The sequence below is a fragment of the Tachysurus fulvidraco genome, chromosome 1 (genome assembly GCF_022655615.1).
Source record: "Tachysurus fulvidraco isolate hzauxx_2018 chromosome 1, HZAU_PFXX_2.0, whole genome shotgun sequence".
In the NCBI taxonomy this organism is placed as follows: domain Eukaryota; kingdom Metazoa; phylum Chordata; class Actinopteri; order Siluriformes; family Bagridae; genus Tachysurus; species Tachysurus fulvidraco.
The window spans coordinates 8,450,995-8,474,215 of NC_062518.1; positions in this window are offsets into that span (position 1 = coordinate 8,450,995).

A 23,221-nucleotide genomic window follows, 5' to 3' on the forward strand; every position below is an offset into this window, starting at 1 on the left:
GATATAACATTAATATTAACATCAATGTGATAGATTTGGCCATAGGTTCTATCAGCATTATGTCACGGTGTAAATAAACGAGCTTACCGCTCTGTGTATACTTAGATATTCAGCATTTTAATGCTTCGTTAACTGTAGAAAAGTCTGATTTTTTTGATAGATTTTTTTGGTAAGGTATAGGAGCATGGTGATTTGTCTTGTTTCTGGCTGTCCAAATGTTCAGATAGTTGAGGAGCCAGTTTATGTTAATTTATATGGTACTATAATATTCCATGATTTGGGTGTCACTTAGGCCTTAACTTTCTTTTCAAAATAAATGAAAAGAAATACCCTTTTTTTTGCAAGAGACCGTATTTATCTGCCCCATTACTGTAATAAGAATTTCAATTACTGAGTTATTTGCAATAAAATATGAAAGTAAATTTGAGATGCTCCAAAATTTTCTATTGAGGTTTAAAGTACCACAGACTTTTGTAAATGGAAAAAAACAAAAAACAAACAAACAAACAAAAAAACCCTCAGCATTTCAACTGGTTAGAGGGAATTATGGAAGAAAAGAAGCACAAAATAGCAAATGTGAACTTGGAAAGCAGAATATATCTCACATATTCAGACGTGTTATATATATCAACTATGGCACAATATTGCAACATGGACCTCATTAAAATCTTGATCCTGGATATAGCCCTTTTTACACTGGCAGTTTAGTCTGCAAAAGAGCACGTTCACATGAAATTTGTATTGTGAAAGCTGTCATGTGGACCAGTAAACGCACCATGGAACTGTGCCTCAATTCCTATGAATGCAAACACAACTTGTTATCTAACGGGTCTGCACTTGTTCAGGAAGTAAAGCAACCTGCTCTTGTGTTTTAGCTGCTGATGACATCGATCGTTTCTACAGTACACATTTACCATGAGTGGCTGAGAAACAGAAGAGGTTTGATGCCTTACTGTGCCTAATAGCACCAAAATAAATTAAAATAAGCTATAAATATGGTGAGATGAGTTGTTTTCTCAATGCTCGTTTGTTCCACACACTCGGATTCAAACTGCAGCAAATGTGCCCAGTGTGAAAACCACCTGTAGCTGCACAATATGTTCAGCTTCTTCTGTATTTTCTGTCTCTTCAGTGCGTCTCCACAGAATTCCTTAACGAATTATTCTGTGTTAGCTGTAAAAATCAAAACAAAGATTTTAAGCATATATATATACTTTTACTAGGTGAGTCCTTCAAAGACATATTAAAAGCTTTCCAATTGTATTCCTTGGACGTCCTTTAAAATAAGGACCATTTTCACACTTTTCCCTTATTTCTTCTTGTGCTCCTTTTCCTCTGCTGATCATTTGGCTATTGAGATTTATGCAGTGTATGTTTTTTTTTAAAGAATATATAAACATGTTTAATGCATGACCAATTAAGTAACACACGGCTTGAATATCTTCCACAGAAAATAACCGTACATTACGGTAAACAAAAATATACCAGTACAATAAAATATAATATGCATCTTACTATATAATTATTTTTGACTCTTATTGATTTACATTGTAGTGGACACAATTTTCGAAGCAATAAATCCAACATTCTTTATAATATTTCTGAAACAGTAAAAATGGCTACTATTGACTGTTCAATAGGTTTGCGTGAATAACATCTGCTCAACAGATGGTGTGTGATATTAATTTACGCTGTTTTAAAAAACAAAAGGAAAAACAAAAACTCAAGCTTTACCAAAAGTGAAAACTTTCACATGAACAAACTGTGTGCAGTTCATATGAATAGTGTACTGTATTATTAATGGATCTCTGTATTTAATTTTAATCGAATAGCTTGTAGAAAATACACACTTATGTCTACCATATAGACATATGCAGTACTGACCCTTCCAACCGTTCCAGTTCAGTCGCTGGATAAGAATATTACAAAGGGTCTTTTTGTGTTTTAAATAAAGATTTGATTTGAACTAATTGAAATCATCAGGTGATTTCAAAGTGACAACACTTTAAGTGAAAAGATGTTATGTGGACTACAAGTAACCAATCAGAACCAAGGATTCAGTGGTGCTTTTGTATAACTGTGTTTAACTGAGCCATGCTGTGACAAGTACGTATTAATTATAGCCCCTGTAGCAGTTCCAGCATCGACCAGGTTTATAGTTTACTACTGTAACTGTTACTAGGTGCATGTCTTACGTCAACCTTCTCTATTAACACGTCAGGTTTCAGCAATGATATTGTGCAATAGCAGAAGAGAGAGAGAGAGAGAGAGAGAGAGAGAGAGAGAGAGAGAGAGAGAGAGAGAGTTAGAGAGAGTGTGAGAGAGAGAGAGTTAGAGAGAGAGAGAGAGAGAGAGAGTTAGAGAGAGAGAGAGTTAGAGAGAGAGAGAGAGAGAGAGAGAGAGAGAGTTAGAGAGAGAGAGAGAGAGAGAGAGAGAGAGAGAGAGAGAGAGAGAGAGTTAGAGAGAGAGAGAGAGAGAGAGAGAGAGAGAGAGAGAGAGAGAGAGAGAGAGAGAGAGAGAGTGAGAGAGAGTTAGAGAGAGTGAAAGAGAGAGAGTTAGAGAGACAGAGAAAGTGAGAGAGACAGAGAGAGTTAGAGAGAGAGAGAGAGAGTGAGTGAGAGAGAGTGAGAGAGAGAGAGAGAGAGAGAGAGAGAGAGAGAGAGATACTGTGCAGATTATCTGTTTTAGTTGCAGTCTTATGATCACTCTTGAAATAAACAGGAGAAGAAAGTGTGTCAAAGAATCTAAGAGGATGTGCACAGTGCAGTCAAAACAGAAGGGATTGAAAAACTGAGATGTGAATTCTGCTGCATTGTTAAAATCATTTAGCTGAAATTCTTTTACTCCTCTGTTTTGATTGTCAGACCTCTGATAGAGCTCCCCACCCCAACCCCCACTGACCAAAAGGGAGAGATTTCCACATTAAACCTGCTCCTATAATCTCTCTGGCTTCTTCAGACTCTAAAAAAACATTTTTTCATTCTTTTGTGCCTGTAATAAATGATTAGATATCAATAAGGACCTATTTCCCATTTTTATTATTATTGTCATTTTTTTAATTATTATTTTATTTTTATTTCTGTCTTTTTCTCCCTGACTTCATAATATTTTTCTTCTTTTATTTCTATCAATAATATTCCATATTGGAGTATTAACCATTTGGCATGAAATGTTTTCACCTACATATAAAGTCAGAGATCCTAGAGTCTTCAGATCCTAGCAATTTCCATGGAGATTCAGCTTAAAAACTTGAGCAAAAGTTTTCATTTTTATTTTAAGGTGATATGTACAGAAATAGCAACTGTACCAAGTTGCACAGGCACTGAATTTTTCCCTTGCATCCTCATACACAAAGGTGGAATAGTGTTCCACATGTTTTATTTCTGTTAGGAGCACTTCCTGTAAATGGAGGATTTTGACTTTATCTGATTGTTCTATACTAGAGAATGGCTGAGATGTGTGAAGGTGCTTAAATACATAACAGAACGTCTGCATAAATATACAGCCTTGGCCAAATGTTTTGAGAATGACTCAGGTGTTAATTATCACAAAGTCTGCTGCCTCAGTTTTTTTTTTTTTATTGCAATTTACATATACTCCAGAATGTTATGAAGAGCGATTAGATAAATTGCAATTAATTGCAAAGTCCAAATTGCCATGAAAATGAACGTAACCTCAAAAGAAAACCATTTTCACTGCATTTTAGCCCTGCATCAAATGGACCAGCTGAAATCATGCCAGTGATTCTCTTGTTAACAAAGGTGAGAGTGTTGACGAAGACAAGGCTGGAAATCACGCTGTCATTCTGATCAAGTTAGAATAATAGACTGAAAGCTTTAAAAGGAGGGTGGTGCTTGAAATCATTGTTCTTCATCTGTTAACCATGAAAACACGTGCAGTCATCATTGTCCTGAACAAAAAGGGACACAGGTAAGGACATTGCTGCTAGTAAGAATGCACCTAAACCAATCATTCATCGGTTCATCAAGAACTTCAAAAGACAGGTTTAATTGCTGTGAAGAAGGCTTCAGGGCACCTAAGAAAGTCCAGCATGCACCAGGTCAGTCTCCTTGGTGATTCAGCTGCAGGATCGGGCCACCACCAGTGCAGAGTTTGCTCAGGAACGGCAGCAGGCAGGTGTGAGTGCATCTGCATGTACTGCAAGATGAAGACTTTTACAGTAGATGGCTCGGTGTCAAGAAAAGCATCAAAGAAGCCACTTCTTTCCAGGAAAAACATCAGGAGCCGTCTGATATTCTGCAAAATGTACAGAGATCGGACTGGGGTAAAGTCATTCTCTCTGATAAACCCCCTTTCCGATTGTTTGGGACATCTGGAAAAAAGCTTGTCCGGAGAAGAAAAGATGAGTCCTGCCATCAGTCCTGTGTCATGCATCCTGAGACCATTCATGTGTGGGGTTGCTTCTCAGACAAGGGAGTGGGAACACTCACAATTTTGCCTAAGACCACAGTCATGAATAAAAAATGGTACAAAATCAATCCAAGAACAGTTTGGTGACAAAAAAATGCCTTTTCCAGCATGTAGCACCTTGCCATAAGGCAAATGTGATTTGGGAAACAAAACATTGAGATTTTCGGTCCATGGCCAGGAAACTCCCCAGACTTTAACCCTTTAACCCCATTGACAACTTGTGGTAAATCTTCAAGAGGCAGGTAGACAAACAAAAACCCACAAATTATGACAAACTCCAAGCATTGATTATACAAGAATGGGCTGCCATCAGTCAGGATATGGCCCAAAAGTTCATTGACAGCATGTCAGGGCGAATTGCAGAGGTCTTGAAAAAGAAGGGCCAACACTGCAAATATCGACTCTACTGAATAAACGTAATGTATATGCATATATAAAAGCCTTTGACAGTTATGAAATGCTTGTAATTATACTTCAGTGTACTATAGTAACATATGATAAAAAGGTCTAAAAATAGCAGACTTTGTGAAAATGAATTTTGGTGTCATTCTCAAAATATTTGGCCACCGCTGTACAGTATAAACAGAATATACAGTAAACTATGTTTGCATTATTTATGTCATAAGGCTATTACTCCTTTTCTGATGGATAAAGACCGCTTGAATGAATGCAATATAAATCTACGACCAATAGACAAACTCCTGGAGAATTTCATTGTGATTATAATAGCCTATCAGAATTCAATTTAAATACATACCTTTATTAATTATCGCAGAATACTGAAGCTTGAACCTTGGATCTTGGAATCCTGGCTGTAATATAAGCATCCATAATGGTCAAGCGCAATACCAATAAAATCAAGTAACGTCTACTCTTTTTTTTATAACCATTACATCATTCATGTTTATATTTCCTTTATTGACAGTTTGATCAGTTTATGGCCTTTCAGCATGCAAATCACCACTATCATAGTGAGTTCTGGTGGCTATTCTTTTTTAAAAACAAACCTGGCAAAAGTCTGTCCAAACCCTTGGAATGTTTAAAGGTCCAAAATTGCTTAGAAAAAAAACTAAACTGTGTCACTCTTCTGGATGCCATCTACAAACAAGTGGTCATGTAGCATACTTGAACTGGAAGATTCAGATTCGGGGAGCCTGTGCCTATCTCAGACGTCAATGGGCATCAAGGCAGGATACACACTGGACGGAGTGCCAACCCATTGCAGGACACACACACACACACACACACACACACACACACACACACACACACACACACACACACACACACTCATTCACTCACGCAATCCGGACAGTTTTAGAGATGTCAATCAACCTACCATGCATGTCTTTGTACTGGGGGAGGAAACTGGAGTACATGGAGGAAACCCCCGAGTAACGGGGGGGGGGGGATCGAACCCCCAACCCTGGAGTTGTGATGCAAACGGGCTAACCTCTAAGCCACCATGTACCCCTCCATCCAAGTTTATTAACAAATACAATATTTGGCTAAAATTGTGCATACATCACACACACACACACACACACACACACACACACACACACACACACACACACACACACACACACACACACACACACACACACACACACACACATTTTGCAACTATTTCCTTCCATAACTCTGGGCTTAATTTATTAAACTGGATAAGAACACATTTACTTGTAAACTGTCTGTACAAGCCTTTATTCAAGAAATTTGCTATTCATAAAAATCCTGTAATTTCTGAAAAACCTTCCTATTCTAATCCTCCTGTGTGTGTGTGTGGAAATTTACTCATAAGAAGACTAACTAATGTAAACCTTGGTAAACTTACTGACAAAACATCTCATTTGCATAGGTTACTGCACTTGTATATATGGAGTAAACTCTAGGATGATAGCTGATTTGGATTAGTTTTACAGATTTTAGCCCATGCCCTTATCCAGACTGACTGTTAGAGATGCTTTTCTGTCTCTATTAAAAGTATATCCTCATGCTGGTTCACTAATTCATAGACTAAAGAGAAATATGAGACTATTTCTTATATGAGAAAATATTAATGAAAGAAAATATTGGCATATGATAGTGAAACAAGCCAACATACAATCATACATTAAGTCAAATGAAACTAATTAGTTACGAAATTACGCCTTCATGTCTCATACAAGAAGGAAGGGCCGCTTAGTCAGTGCGTAGCTGTAAGCCATAAACAGCCATAAGCCTCAGCTCATGGAAAATTTATTGCATGCTAATTATTATTGGCATAGTAGTGAGTAAAAATCATTTCATGTCTGTTTTTCAGGCTTTACCCTCAATATTTAATGTTCCTAACTGGCTGTGCACTTGAACTTTTATGGACTTTAGTGGGTATTACTACATGCAAATGAGCATTGCCCAGGAATGAGCTTTGCTCTTATGGATCATTAATATACAAAAGCGAGTATAAACTTTTCAAAACTTGTAAATCCGGCATAAAATTTTAGTTTGGTTTGTCTTTCATGAACATTTGCATGCAGTTACACACTAAAAGATTGATTAATGAGGCCCAGTGTCAGCAGAACACTGTTCAGAAACACAACAGACCAGAAGCAAGATGTGTGTAAGCTTTTTATTTGGGCTTTTTTACATGGTAGTCAGTCAATAATTTAAAACTCCAAATAACTTGGCTGCATTTCAGTACGCTTGTCACTTTCAACTTTGCTCTGCTCATGGGCATATAAACTGCTCAGAGAGTATGAGAGGTAAAAAGAAACAAATCTTATTTTTATAGGAGGAAAAGAGTGATCAGATATACAATGGCAATCATTACCTGTAGTTTTTCCTACAGATGTCCTGTAAACTACACTCCCACCTGCTACACATAACCTACAGTAGAAGAATATCAGTAAATCACTCTGAGACACATTTTAATGGACTTGACTTTTCCCTCTGCATATTTGGCTATGAGTCTTCAATTATTTTCCTGAACCTTTCCAAGCCTTTCCTTGATATGCCTTCCATACCTCACTGGAAGCAGAGCAGTGACTAAGCCTAGGTGGCGTTTCATGTTAGCTTACAGCAGTACACTAGACGGTAGCGAGCAACAGTACGATAAGCACATTTTGAACTGGAACTTTCTCAATTCTAAGCAAATTAGCTACAACAAATCCGGCCTGTATCCTGTAAATTCCTAAGCTGTGATATTCCAAGAAAATAATTTCACTGTGCTATAATGCATATGTGAAAAAAATAAATGCTTCTCTTTTTCTTCTTCTTCTGCATCTACCCTATAGACTGTACAGTACAACCTCTTGCTAAAATGGCAGTGACATGACAGAGATGCTTGGCAGGATTTTATGCATCCACTAAGACACTAAGCCAGCCAAGCTCATATTTTCAAACTGCTGAATAACAAGTTAGAGTAACACACTCTGAGGAAAGTGTTATTTGCCCTCTTCGCCATACACAAGCTCAGAGATGCCCACGGTTGCTATCACTCTATTTGACAGGGGAGAGAATATAATTCCACACCTCCCACCCCAAGAGCACAGCCAGCTTTGCTCTCTTAGCTCCTGGGTATAGACGGATGTGGCATCATCAAGATTTTTTTACTCACAATCTCCAGACGTTATAGAGAAAGCTAATACGAAGCCTAGTATAAGTATATTATGTCACATGTATGTAACACAGACAATAGCCCACACTGTTTCTCATCAACAGCTTACCACCAGTGTCATACTGTACTTCACATGGCTGCTTCAACCGGTGTTGTCTTCTGTGCAGTAGCCAGGACCTGGATATGGAGGGCAGCCCAGCCATCCCCCACACAAGCTGTTACAGTATAATTTCTAATAATTTTTTAGTCTTTTTCCATTAGTTTCAGTGCATTAACTGTCAGCACTGAAAGGCTAAATGCAGGCAATAAAAATACATATTCTACAGTGTTGAGAAAAAAAGGCCCACATGCTGAGTAACCCTTAGCTTTCTAATGCCGGTTAATTTAAACTCATTAAGAGCAAAACATACAGGGAAATTAGCTCTGTCTCAACACAGTGGTTTGTTTGGTACAGTTCATCCGAATGAAATAGGTCTGTGCCAAAATATGGGAAACATTGTATGTGTAAGCTTTTTTTTTTTTTTTTGGAGGCTAAAAGAAGTAATATTTTCCCATCCTACTGGAAATCAAATAATTATTATGCTTCGAAACAGAACTATTTGGCTCATTACCCTTGGCTAACTGTGGCATTCAATAACGTTTGTTCTGTTTCACTGGAAACTCATAAAATAATATATTGAAATGTGATCAAGTTTTACGCATTTGCCCTTGGCTTCAGCTGTTTTTACAATAACAATTTGGCTTTGAGACATAAAACCTAATGAACGGGTTGGCTATATTTGCATACGAGGAGTGTTTATGTGAGTGGGTGTTTGTGGGTGTGTGTGTGGGTAGGTATGATTGAGAAAGAAAAGGGGGGTGGTGTTATTGTACAAGCAAGATGCCGGTAAGCACACGTAATTAGATAGCCTGGCAGTTGGGCCTGTCATCAGCAGCACACGTTCTTTTTTAATGAGCGTTATCTCCATGCACTTTTACCCCCCCCCGTCTCTTCTGTATCTCAGCCAAGACACTCAAGTGCGTTGACTGTGCATAATCAGAGCATAAATGTACCCATTACACCAAAATAAACCTCCTTTAAATGTCCTCTGTGATAACACTCTACTTCTAAGTGGAAATAAAACAAAAAATACAATGATAACACAAGGTAAAATATTCCCCATGGTGAAAAACAGTACATAGTGTTTGCCAAGTGGAAGAGGGAAAATTGCTCAGACAAGCTTGTTTCTGTAGCTATGGATGTTGTTGCAGCTGTTTTCTCTCATACAATGTGATACTTGGAGTCAGGTTTATAACTTTGTCAGGAGGATTTTCACAGAATGTTTCCAAGTTTCCTTTTTAATTCCATGCTCTGAGAAAATCTAATAATGGCCCAAGACTCAGTTCTAATAACTTTAGTTTAAATTAATGATAGCCAAAACAAATATAAAGAACTCTGGATCTGAGACAAAGACAAAGACAACAGTGGCAAGTGAGAAAGTAGAAATAAAACACCAGCACGGAGCAAAACACCAGCAAAACAAGGAGCACGGAGTAGAAAACTTAAGAACTTAAGAAGAGACAGATTCCTGTTTTTAGATTATACAGTTATTTATATTTACAGTTATATGTATATATTATAGTTATATATATATATATTATAGTTGTATAGTTGTATAGTTGTATATGACGCACTCAGTGATGGCATTTTTTTGATGAATTTTATATTATTATTGCTTTCAAATTATTCCCAAATGATGATTGCTCATTAAGTTTGAACAGAACACATTATTTTAATAAATGCATTACAGAATGTTAATTTAAGGAATCATTTATAGCACATTATTACATGACATCCATTATTCTGTACATATCACCCTGCTAGCTGTATATCTTTATTTATATTTTATTGTACGTGGTATTCTAGTTAGATGCTAACTGCATTTCATTGACTTTGTACATGAACTTTGCATGAACACTCACTCATTTTCTACCACTTATCCAAGTTACCACCAGGGGAGGAAACCAGATTACCCGGAGGAAACCCCCGAGGCACGGGGAAAACATGCAAATTCCACACACACAAGGTGGAGGCGGGAATCGAACCCCGACCCTGGAGGTGTGAGGCGAACGTGCAAACCACTAAGCCATCGTGCCCTCTAATTTGCACAATGACAATAAAGTTAAATCTAAACTAATCTAATCAGAGTTTTGTGAGGAATATATAATGTAATAAACAACCATTTATAATGGTTTATAAAATGCTTACAAGGAATTATAACCGACTAACAAAGAATTATAGAAATCTGGATACAAATCCTCAGCCATCCTCACTTGCCCTTAGGTCCATCTATGAAGTTATTAAGGTTACTTTGGTAATAGTGAGGCATACAAAACAAAGTAAGATGTGAGAACTAGATATAACTGCTCTGGCTGAAAGACAGATGCACAACAAGACAGACAGACAGACAGTAATACATGGGTGGGTCAGGATTCAGGAGCAGGGATTAAAACAAAATAGATATTAAACCTCTATATGCTTTCTGTATGGCCAGTAATCCTTGATCTAGGTCAAGGATCCACCCTCCTGAGGTGGGGAGGTCATGTTTTTGAAACCACTGAAGTGGAAAGTGAAAGAGGTCAGGCTCCAGCAGTTGCTTATGGTACTACTGATTTCTTTTCTTGCCAGACAGAAAAGAGCCAGGATTAAAAGTTCAAGGTCAGTGTCTGGTGGATCGGTGGATGTGCAACTTTCAGTTCTAAGGCTGAAGCTATCCCGGTCTTTAAAGGATTGATGAATGGTCTCGGTGGGTGTCATGTTAATCCTCTTGCTGTCTTCTTTAAACCCTGAAGAATAGGCTGCTCAGAAACACATGTCCAGTTCCTAAACCTTCCTCCACATTTATTTTTACAATGAAACACAGAGAAAGCAACAAATACAGTGCAAAAACAAGTTTATTGGAATTGTAAAATGAAATGATGCAGCAATTCCACGCAAAACAGGTTAGGAGACTAGGAAGAGTACATCACAGATGATGTATTCAGTGCAACGGTTTTATCAAATGAAATCATTAATCTCAGTGGATATAATGAACAGAAGAACAAAGAAAGTGTATATGTGTATATTGTGTATAGTTCTAAACAACAGCATCACAGACATTTGTCTAATAAAAAAAATGAACAGTGTTAGAGCAGGGAGATGAAACTTCATGCCTGAAGGGTTACAGTACCTTTTCATTGTTCTTCTGAATCTTGTTCAATATACAAGGAGCTTTGTAATTAGGTGGTGAGATGAAAAGTGTATATTAAATCACAATAAACTATTGCAGTGTCTCTCTAGTCCTGGAGGTTACACAACTTTGTGAAACACTGCACTATGTTTTATATTTGTATCACACATTCGCAAACATTAGTTAGGTTCCTGGCTAAAGTATGAAGTGTTTGCAAAAGTGTGGCAGTGAGAGCACCAGGCCCCATTTGGTTGAAGTCCAAGCCTGCTTACTAAACATTTAACAACCTTAGAGAATTCATCTCTTTATATTTCTTTGTTTAACATGCATAAAACAATCTAGTTAATGTTTTAGCAATTCAGAGGTGTTAGTATTTCTTCTGAAAGTGAGAAAAAAAAAACACCTTGGCTGCAATTTGCAGAAATGTTTGGAATTATAGCCAGCCAGCTCTGTATACACATTTTAATACAATTACTAGAAATGAACAAATGTATATGCACCTCTTATGGTTTGGATAAGCTTCAAATCCAATAGAAACCTGTCAACTCAAACAACTAGCCATTGTCATAAAATTAAACAGTTTCTTTAAGATACAGTACTGTCCCATGTACATGATTACTATTTGCACATGGAGTAAGAGAGAGAGAAAGAGAGAGAGAGAGAGAGACAGAGAGAGAGAGAGAGAGAGAGACAGAGAGAGAGAAAGATATAAAGTCATGCTAGTTTTACCTTCCCCACATGGTCGCTGTCCAATGATAAGAGAGAGCTGGCTGTTGGGCTGGAATTAGCTTTTTTTTTCCCCCATTGAAATTCAGTTTGATTTCATAGAACTTAGACTAACTGATTATATAATTATATACATACATTATATAATATTACATATATAACTGTAAGTAGCTACTTAATAATAAGCAGCTTTTATACTACAGTCCCACAAACTTGATTTCTATTGGTTTATGGTATCAATGTTTGTATATTCATAGGTCAAAGTTTACGTAAATCAGAGTAATCAAGATGCATACAGTAGTTACCATTAGAATATGTGACTTTCACATCCTATGTCTTTTCCTCTACGGTGAACTGGCTTTCTTATAATCTGAATATTACTGTATGTGTTTAGGAAACTGCTGCTTCTGGTGTCCTCTCCCCCAAAATATCCGTCATTGTGACTGCGAGGCCCAAACCGACGCTATTCAGCAGCATTTATCTGCTCCTGTCACTACTACAGTGAGGGTGCTGAATGGACAGTGACAATACAGCACCCCAATACACCCCAATGACAATACAGCACTTGTGGACAGTTGGGAAAAGCATGTCAACAGCGGCCAATCAGAGAAGGTTTTCACCCTGTGGGGGACGAAGAGAGAGCGGCGTGGGGTGCAGCAGTTAAGGTAAGGTAAGGGGTAAGGTAAAGGGTAAGTTGCCATTCTGCATGAGAACTAATGTGCAACTCTTCTCTCTTTACGCAGAGCAGCCTGAGGACATGGAAGTGGATGATGATCTCTGAACCTGTCAGCCTTCTGGGTTCCATCTCGTCACCTCCCCTCACACCCAGAGCCCTGCACTCAGCCAAGTATGCTATCTTCAAAGATAAAGAACATTAATTCACCTTTTATTTCCTCTGCACTTGCACCCACAAGTCCACTACACCTGAAACTGCTGTAAATAAAACTCACTACAGTAAGTTCTCCCTTCCTTTGCCTCTGGTGTGTATAGGTTCAGCGCCACGCAACCCTGAGTCATGACATCATGTAGACAGTGGTTGGGAATAAAAAGTAAAAAAAAAATATTAATAAAACATTATTATTAATTAGAAGAAAAGCCTGAAACATGTTTTGCTGCCAGAAAGAAATGCACAAGTGACTGGTAATTTGGAGTGCTAATATGGGATACTGTTCATTTATTGGTCCAAAATTCCTGTATTTCTAAGGCAAATACTAGATATCAATTTGTCTTTTGTAAACAATTAAAAAAAATGTGTGTACAGAATCTTTATCCAATCTAATCTATAGAGCAAGACATGGGAGCAGAAGTGTGCTATCTGTTTAGTGGTACAAGCCTGCTGAATGTAGCAGCTGGAAACCACTGGTCATGGGACTATCCTGGATGACTAAACATAGCACAATGCATCGTGTCAGGTGGTGCCCCTGTTTCTCTCTCTACTCTCTCTCTCTCTCTCTCTCTCACACACACACACACACACACACACACACACACACACACACACACACACACACACACACACACACACACACACACACACACATCCTTGCAGCCCCTAATATATCAGTGGCAGCAGTGCATTAATCTGTATCATCTTTCTCTGTCCTCTTTATTATTCTTTGTCTTTTTAGTGGCACATAGACAATGTTCAGGCTTATCAACAACTCATAATTTCTACTCCTATGGGAAAGCAGGAAACAAACACATAGCTACCAAATTTAGAATTCAATCCAGCGCCATTTTATCTGTCCAGACAATCTGATATAATGTGTATGGTAATCTGCTAATTCTCTTGAAGCAAGCATAGAGGGGACATTCATTTGCATGGCTTATGAAATGTTCTCTTGTTTGACAAAAGCAGATAAGTTTGGTGAGCACAACACTGGAAGCTCAGAAATAGACTTTTGTTCATTTAGTTGCATAAATAGTAAGAGGAAGGGCACAGCGATCCCTGGGGCGTTAGAGTAAAAGAGCTCTGAACCCCTTGCCTCATTTCAACAAGATATCCATCAAACTTACTGTTCCGCTACAACACCGTCCACTTACTTCATGCTGGGAGACAAATCCCCAGAATCGACTTCCAATCTCTAATGAGCACATACATCCGAGTCAAACCTATAGCAGAATGCCCATTATATCATTTTGTTGATTTTTTAGAGAAAGATATTTAAAAAGTGACTCAATCAATGTTACAAAATATTCCTTGTGACATTGAACAAATCTCTCTCTCTCTCTCTCTCTCTCTCTCTCTCTCTCCCCCTCCCTCCCTCTCTCTCCCTCCCTCTCCCTTACTCCCTCCCTCCCTCTTAAAGTTTCTCCAGTCTCCAGAACAAAACAATTGAATCACCATTTAGATCAAGCAGAACATGAATGTTTCCATGGTGAAATAAAATAAAAAAATAATAATTCTCAGGCCTCTGTAGCAACTGCACACTCCTTGGTTCATGTTCTCCACTGTAATGCGATTGCTGTCTTCACACATGCACAAAAGAAATATTTTCTTCTCTGCTACAGCCAGAATATATCCAGCTATTTATGGCAATTCAATTTAATTCAGTTTTAATGTCTTTCTCAAAACCTCTCCCAAACTTATTATCTTGCTCGGGATTGTTTAACTACTACCTTACTATCAAACCAAGCATAAACTTCAAGTTCGAACGTCATAGCCACATGCAAACCAGCCAGATTGGAATAGAGATGCACCAGGGAGATATGTAACAAACAGGTGTGCCGTCACAGTGGGAAATGTTTTGCAATAAGAAATGCAAACTTTTGTGTGAGTAAACCATGTAATCTGCATTACATTGAATCTCCATTCACACACCTCTAGTAGCTATTGTAGAATGTTGCAGCTACAGTATGTGCAGTAGCATTTGTATGGCACAGTCCCTCATACGGATGCATCAATGAATACTGAGTCAGACAACATAAAGTCTATGAGATTGAAGAAATGGCCATTTAAAAAAGAATTACTAAATTATTCTTTAAAAGTGACCTGTTTTTATAAATTAAAGTTCACTTTTTGCACATATTGCACAGATAACACATATTTTACAGTGACAACACATTTCAAAGTGCTTGGTTCTTTTAGTTATACCACAAGGATTTGCCCAATGCTAACCATTAAAAAAAAAGATCTATTAAAGAATAACTGGTCATACATTCAACCATTCATTCATTTTCTACCGCTTAGCCAAACTTCCCGGGTCACGGGGAGCCTGTGCCTATCTCAGGCGTCATCGGGCATCAAGGCAGGATACACCCTGGACGGAGTGCCAACCCATCACAGGGTACACACACACACTCTCATTCACTCACACACACACACACACTACGGACAATTTTCCAGAGATGCCAATCAACCTACCATGCATGTCTTTGGACCATGGGAGGAAACCAGAGTACCCGGAGGAAACCCACCGAGGCACGGGGAAACATGCAAACTCCACACACACAAGGCGGAGGTGGGAATCGAACCCCCAACCCTGGAGGTGTGAGGCGAACGTGCTAACCACTAAGCCACCGTGCCCCCCCCTACATTCAACCATTTATTGTTAAATTTAATGTTGTGGAACATCTGCAACATATTTCTCTCTTTCTCTCTTTGACTCATGTTAATGAGTCAAATATTCAACAACCTCATGAAATTCCCTTCATAAACATCCATCACATTCTCTGTGCTTTACTGAAGCCGATCACTGAGCATTTCATAGCAGTGGTTTAGAAATACTGTGCCTAATACTGAGAAAAGTATTAGGCCTTTACCGAAGGCCTTTATATAACTCTTTTGGCTGCTTAATAGAAGAGTAGCAGGAAATCAGACAAGAGTTATACAGCTTGCTGAGTAATTTATGGCATTGTCTTGTTATATCGTACGAGTGCTTTTGACACAGTCGCTTTAAAATTTTGGTTGGCAGCAGATACAGAATTTCTCATAGATTTATTTATGTTAAACACCGAAGCTGGAGTTAATAGTTCAACCTTTTTAAGATGACATTCTGATAGAAGTCCAAATCCAAGTGTATCTAAGGAATCTGAGATGACTGAATAGACATTTACATTTGTTGTTATATCTGAAAAAAAAATACAGATTTGTGCTTTTTTTTTTGTATCCCATATGCTATTTCTATTAATGCTAAATAGACTTTTTATTGCAGTATTTTTCAAATTTATTTGTAAGTATTTGGGAAAAAAAACACCATCTCAAATGCCTTGAGGAACTAAAGGATCTGGATTTACACTTTTCAAAGAAGAATTATCCCTGCTTTATTAAGTGGATGAATCCTAAAGCTGTAGTTTGAATGAAGTCTAGAGTTTATGGTGTTATATAATGGGCTGAATAAACCTTAGACCTTAGCACTTTGAGAGCATAGCCTTGAAAAGCTGTAGCTCTGATTATTATGTAAAAAAAAAAATTGCAAATCACACTAGCAGTTTTTCAGGTTCTTAATAAATATAATATTCATAAAAGATGAAGTTATGTGACAAAGTTATTTAAACCAAAAGATTTATATAATTAAAGGCATATTCTCAGGCATATGCGTAAGAAGTCAGTCCCACTTCATATAAAGTGTTTCTATAGAATTGTATAGTTACATATACAGTAAGCCCCCAACACACACACACACGCGCACACACACACACACACACACACACACACACAAACACACACACACGATGAAGATGATACTGTATGTTTAGTATAAAATTAATATGTAGTTTCTTTGTCTGGGAAGAACTTTTACAATATTTAATGTTTCATTCTAATCATTTCTGTAGTACATTGTAAATAGACACACAAATACATATACATACATCAGCTTACAATGCATGTCTTTGGACTGGGGTCAAAGACCGACTCAGGCAGTTGCAGGAATCAACCCCTCAACCCCAGAGATGTGAGGCACATGCATTATCTTTCAAGCAAGTACATATTTATATCTTAGTGTTTAGCACATTTGCCTCACACCTCCAAAGATGATTATATCTCAGTGAACCAATCTACATGCTTGTTAAATTCTATCTAAAGAACATGCTAATTTTCAGCAAGGGAATTATATCAGTATAAATCCACACACCATTGAATGGAAATGGCATTGCAGTAATTGCATTGACCCTGCGTGCTTCTCCTAGACACCAGCTCTCTCATTCACTTATTACATTGCTATAGAAAGCTGTGTTATGACCTAAGCTTTTAGATCTTCAGCATTTCTCAAAGACCTTTTAAATGAATGTGCTCTTCAGCATTGAAAAAACTAATGTGAGCATTGTGTAATAAAAAGAATAGAATTCATAACATGCCAAAAAAAATCACATATCACAAACAATTCTGAATCGACATGAAAAGTGGTTTGTGTACAAAGCTGAATCATGCAAAAGAACAACAACATCAAACTGTTTCAAATACATAGGTTGCTTTAATAAAACACGTTTTTCCCCTCTCTCCCACACACGTACCTAATCACTGATTCGTCTTACAATCAAGCCATGTGCAATCACGCTCATCAGACAACAGACTGATGTGATTGTGCATTGCATGTTATTTAAACCGCCCATTTTGTCTGCTTTTTGAGAATCAGCTCTGAAGCATAGATGCCCGAGTTGATCTATATTTACAATAAGGGTAAGGCAGTTAGTTATGTGTTGGTTTATGTTAGAGGTCAGAGAATGGCCTTGCTGTCTTACTGCAAATGCCTGGTGGATTTATCTGTTCTTTTTTAAAAGCTAACACAAATAAATACAACAAAATGGGAGCTTATAGGTGTAGAACACTCCGTAGTAGTAATAACAGCACTAATCCCAACAGGGAATACACTGTGTGTGTGAATGTATTTCTAGTCTATTGTACAGTGTGTTATGGAGGTTATAAAGGTTATGGAGGTTTTGCCTTGGGAAAAGACATGTCAGTTCCTCTGCCTGTTGCTTGTTAATTACAACACTTCTCCACATTTTGTAATGTTGGACTGCATGAATTTGGGAATAAATGCCATGGATCTAAACAAAAAAAAAAGAAAAAGTAAAACTAGTGTGGTATGGATAAATAATGTTGCTGTGATGCGCTATATTGGTGCAACCAATTGTCATCAGACGTCAAATAATTATAGTCTCTCTGTGTGCAATTTAAGTATTAAGTTATCTCGGTTAAAAATACACCTGTACTTGGATGGCTCCAGAATTAGAACAAACAAATATCATCACAAAGCTGAAGAAGATGAGTAAACAAGTTTAGGTTTTTTTGTCTAGGTTGGGCTATACAAATCATTTTAACTTTATCCTCTCACAAAGCAACATTAAATCTGTTATTGCAAAATAATGCAAAGGATTCGGAACATACATTCCTCCGTCTAAATGAGTCTGTTAGGCATTAGTTAGAGAAGCAACCAAGATACAATGGCTAACTCTGAAGAACCTGGAAAAATCCAAGGCTCAGTCAAGATGGAAGGTATGATTGAAAATCTGAGAATATGCCATGGTGGTGTTTGCATGTGGTTGGGATGCTTTTCATCAGCAGGGTCTTGGAACCATGGACAGGGATGAGGGAAGAGGGATGGAGTCAGTCATGAAGGTTAAACCCATAAGAAACCCTGGTCTATGAAACAAGAGTGTAAAATAGGGTTAAACCAAGTTTCCTCCAAACTATACTGCCAACAGAATGTGTTAAACTGTCCAAATAATTCCAGAATTCAATCCAGTTGAGAATCTGTGTGAAATCTCTAAAAAAATGTTGTCCACCAACAGACTCCATCCGATCTGACAGCGACTGTGCAATTTTGCCAAGACAAATAGGCACAGATATCCAGACCCAGATGTGCAAAAACGATTGACACATACTGTACCACAGAAAGCTTACAGCTGTAATTGCAGCCAAGTATTGGCCCAGAGAGATGCATACTTACGCAACCAACAAAATGTCTGCAAGAAACTTTTGTTTAATTAAAAGTGGAAACCAAAATTAAATGTGGAAAAGATCATTAGGGTAAAAACACTGTATTAAAAATGTCTGCTTGTTCCTATTATGTCAATTTTTGAGATTTACAGTTTCTATGTATTTCCTGGGACAGTCCAGATAAGCCTGCTTACATTCATACTTCTGATAAAGATTAGCAAACATTAGATTGGACATATGTACAGTACTTACAAAGGGAAAAAGCAGAGAGCCAAAATATTTTCCTAAAGCTAATTCTTGGATTATTAGTACTCAATAAGAAGGCATCAGAAGCAAACAACTCAGCATTGCTTGGACCATATGGCAAAGCAAATGCATGTATGCCAAATCAGAGGGAAAATAAAACATTATGCATCTGCTATAGACACATTATCCCATTACCATCTCACAGTCACTTTATAGCATGAGATAAGATCCAAAGCAGCTCTAAGCTATCTCATCTTCGTCTCTTCATTAGCCAAACCTCTCTTCAGTTTGTCCTTATGTTTCCACTCTCACTCGATCCCCCGGTGGAGCTATTTAGCCTCCCGCAATATCACTTGCAGATACACTCGCTCACATAGTCGCAGCAGAGTAGCACACACTCACACACATGCTTCATCCCATTAACTCTGCATCTCACTAACACCCCCTTGACACCACTGTGCAACAGTGTGCATCTTTTCCCCATCTCTCTCTCTCTCTCTCTCTCTCTCTCTCTCTCTCTCTCTCTCTCTCTCTCCCTCTCTCTCTCTATTAAAAACAAGCTTTTTTTTTAAACTCCTCAGAATTTGATAATGATATCTCTTAGGTGTAGAAGAGTTAGGAGAGTTTGGATATAAATAAGTTCCTTCTAACTGTTGTACACTTATGTCACTTTGCAGCTGTTACACCATGGCCTGTCCTTCTCATTTTACAAGACTGTTATCTTTTGTCATATATATATAAAACCGTTCCACAGCTGTGCACTCAATATCCAGTCAGTTATTCTTTTTTCTATTGCAATTTCATTTAAATTCTCTCACAAAAACAAATGCACATGGCTCATAATAAAACTCCACTGTTTCCACCCAGGGCCTAATTACAGTACAGTATGTCTCATTACAGTACAAATTAAAAGAAGAGACATTTTGTGTGGTTTGAACAAAAGAGCTGGCTACAAGCAAGTTCAGCATTTCTCTTTTCCAGACTTGCTATTCTGAAAAGATATGATAATGAATCGAAATCATAAATGTTGCTGCCTATCGGATTTGTTCCTAGGTCTTTGGCTAAAATTGTTGTCTTAGATTAGACCAGATAAATAAAAGCCTCAACCATAATTGCTTTACCATAATAGTAACTGAGATAGTCTTTAAATGTTTAACCTTCCCATTTAATATCCCAACCAGCCATCAGTGTTTTCAATATTCTAGACACTTTATGAAAAAAAAAATCAATCCAGAATCATATAACCTCCGACATTGTTACTGGCTTTGATTCGCTTCTATCTGACGTTTTCTCTTTATATTATAATCCATCTGTAGCATCACTGTCTGTGTCTATCTCAGAGTGCACGCACATTTCAGTAACTCATTCCTTCTACCCAAACTGTCATGTAGCCACAGGCAGAGTATTCTCTGCTACTAATGCCAAACAGGTGGTACAAGCAAATGAAAAGCAAGGCTTTTATTCCCATCTTGACATTTCCTGTTCCACCATTCAGCCATGTTCCACCATCCAGCCATCCAACTATTGACAACTTAACTGACATAAACCCAAAAAGGTCTCAACTAGAGTTGACAGATTATATAAAAAAAAAAACCTTCTGGTATAAACACTAATTTTATCATTTGAGTCATTTGCAGGTCCCACCAATTATCCAGCTCTCTTCTGACACATTGACCACGGAGGGTGAAGGCTAGCATCTGTTTCATTCTAGACAAGTAAAGCCACTTACCACATCCTTAGACTGCTTCTGCATACAAAAGCTCACAGATTCCCACAACTGTTAGCCTCACACTAAATAGCACCATCAAGAGAACATGGCCAAATTTGATCGCTTAGTCAAAAATAAATACAATACACAGACTGAACGCCCAAACGCCAGATTTGTATTCCATTTTACAAATGCAAAACTCCTCATATGTTACAAAACACAAATATTTAACTAAATCAATCGAATATGTTTTAGCTTACAGCATTAGTGCTGTGTACAAGACCAATCACTATTCAGGAGACACACTGATATTGTCTGGGAATTAATGGCATATTAATATATAACAGTAGCACATGGTACAGCAGTTATATTTATAGCCTTAAAGCAGGGCTTATAACTTTACAGGAAGATGAGAAAGACTCTAATTCTTGTATTGTGGAGGTCCTGTAAAGCATTTCCAATCCTTAAAGTTGTGGGTGCATGTTTAACATCTCTATTTTGAAATTCAGACTATATAAATGAATTATATAATGTTTATAATGACATTTGGCAAGAAGCAAATTCACAGTCATAAGCGGCACCATTAAAAACGAAAAGCCGTTAGTTAAACGCCTGGGAAAATGTCTAGTTATGCTTTTTCGGTTCACTTGAATTGTCTTTTCTGTAAACTGAGTTTCTTAATTTTGCCCAGTACAATTAGGACACACTGCAATTTGATTCACATTTTGAGGCAAATGTGACTTGACTGCTGCTCGTGATACACTGAAGTGCAACACACTTTGGAGGAATGCACTATCAACCCCCTTATCTTCACAGACACCCATGATGGGCTTGTTTCGCTTGATTGATGGGGAAAAACTGTATCGATAGATAGATAGATAGATAGATAGATAGATAGATAGATAGATAGATAGATAGATAGATAGATAGATAGATAGATAGATAGATAGATAGATAGATAGATAGATCTCTCTCTGTCACTTATGACTGGTGCTTTTCTGAGGGCTTGGACTTTGTTTGCTTAATCCATGCAGTCTCATCCAGTCAAATTAGCCCACACTATTTGATTATACTATAGGCAAAGCACAAGGTCAGTTCAGTGTTTCCTATTTAAATGCATTGTCAATTACTCAATATTACAGATCCAAACTGTTTATCACTTTTGATATGTTTTGCACTTTCGAGAATGCAGCGCATTCAGAAGCAGACATGAGGAAACCTCATGTCAGCACTTGCAGAGATGCCACTATACTATACACCACTAGATTGACAATAATGAATTTGTGCAGAGGCTTCAATGCTCTGAGACTTTGAGCTTCAACTCTGTCAAACACGTATTGTAAAAAAAAGTTTGATGGCTCAATTTGTGCCGAGACTGAAAACTAATAATTAGTTAGAAGGACTATTTGACAAAGACATTAATGAATATAGCTGTCATTCAAGCAGATCCCCCAACAAATCAGTTGTGACAACTGAATGCTGTTCTAACTGGCACCAGGAACTTGATGGTGTAACAGGCATTCAATCCCACATAGTTGTTGTCAGCTGAATAGAAGTGCTCATGTCAATCATAAGTTATCAGACCTGGATCAAATGCTGCACATGTTTGAAATAAATTATCTGATGGCTCTCTCATCTCACCTGTCTTATCAAAGGTCTAGAATTTTGACAGTTCATTGGGATTCAGAGAGGAGACCTTGCTGGAGGCTAAATTAAGCTTCCACGACATGTTTAATATACAGTAATGTGAAGATTTTGAGGTTATGCCCTATAATATATTGTATTGTTTTGTACGGCAGACACTGGTCTGGATAAGAACCAAGTAAAGTCTTTCACAGGAACAAACAGAGCACAGACAATACTGTAGCAGAGACAAAGACCTCAGATAATGTATACCTACAGTCCAGTGATTCAGAGTTTCCTTATATGGACCAGATCAGATAGCTAATAATTATCAAATAGCAAGCATCAATGTGAACTGTTCAGTTGAGTGCAGCTCATCGGATTATATAACAGCTTCAGGGTTAGAGACACTTGTTCAGAAAGCAGAGAAGTTTTCAAAGATTTTCATCGATTTTTTATTTTTTTTTTATTTTCAACTGACATGGTTTCTTGTTTGAAAAAAGTCAATGACAAACACAAAGACATATTATTTTACACACAACCACATTCACATCTTATCTGTTCTGAATCTGTAACACGTCAAAAGGGAAAACGTGAAGTGCGATATTTATCGGCATTTAATAGTCATCGAATAATCAAATGCATGAAAAGCTAATTGTTGTCAATATTGTGTTACTTAACCAGTTTTTTTTTAGTTTCATACGCCTGCAATATTGTATCTATTTATCCTATGTATCTATGTATATACTGTATGTCTTCTAGTTTCCAGAGAACAAAATGGGCAAGCAACTGCGCAA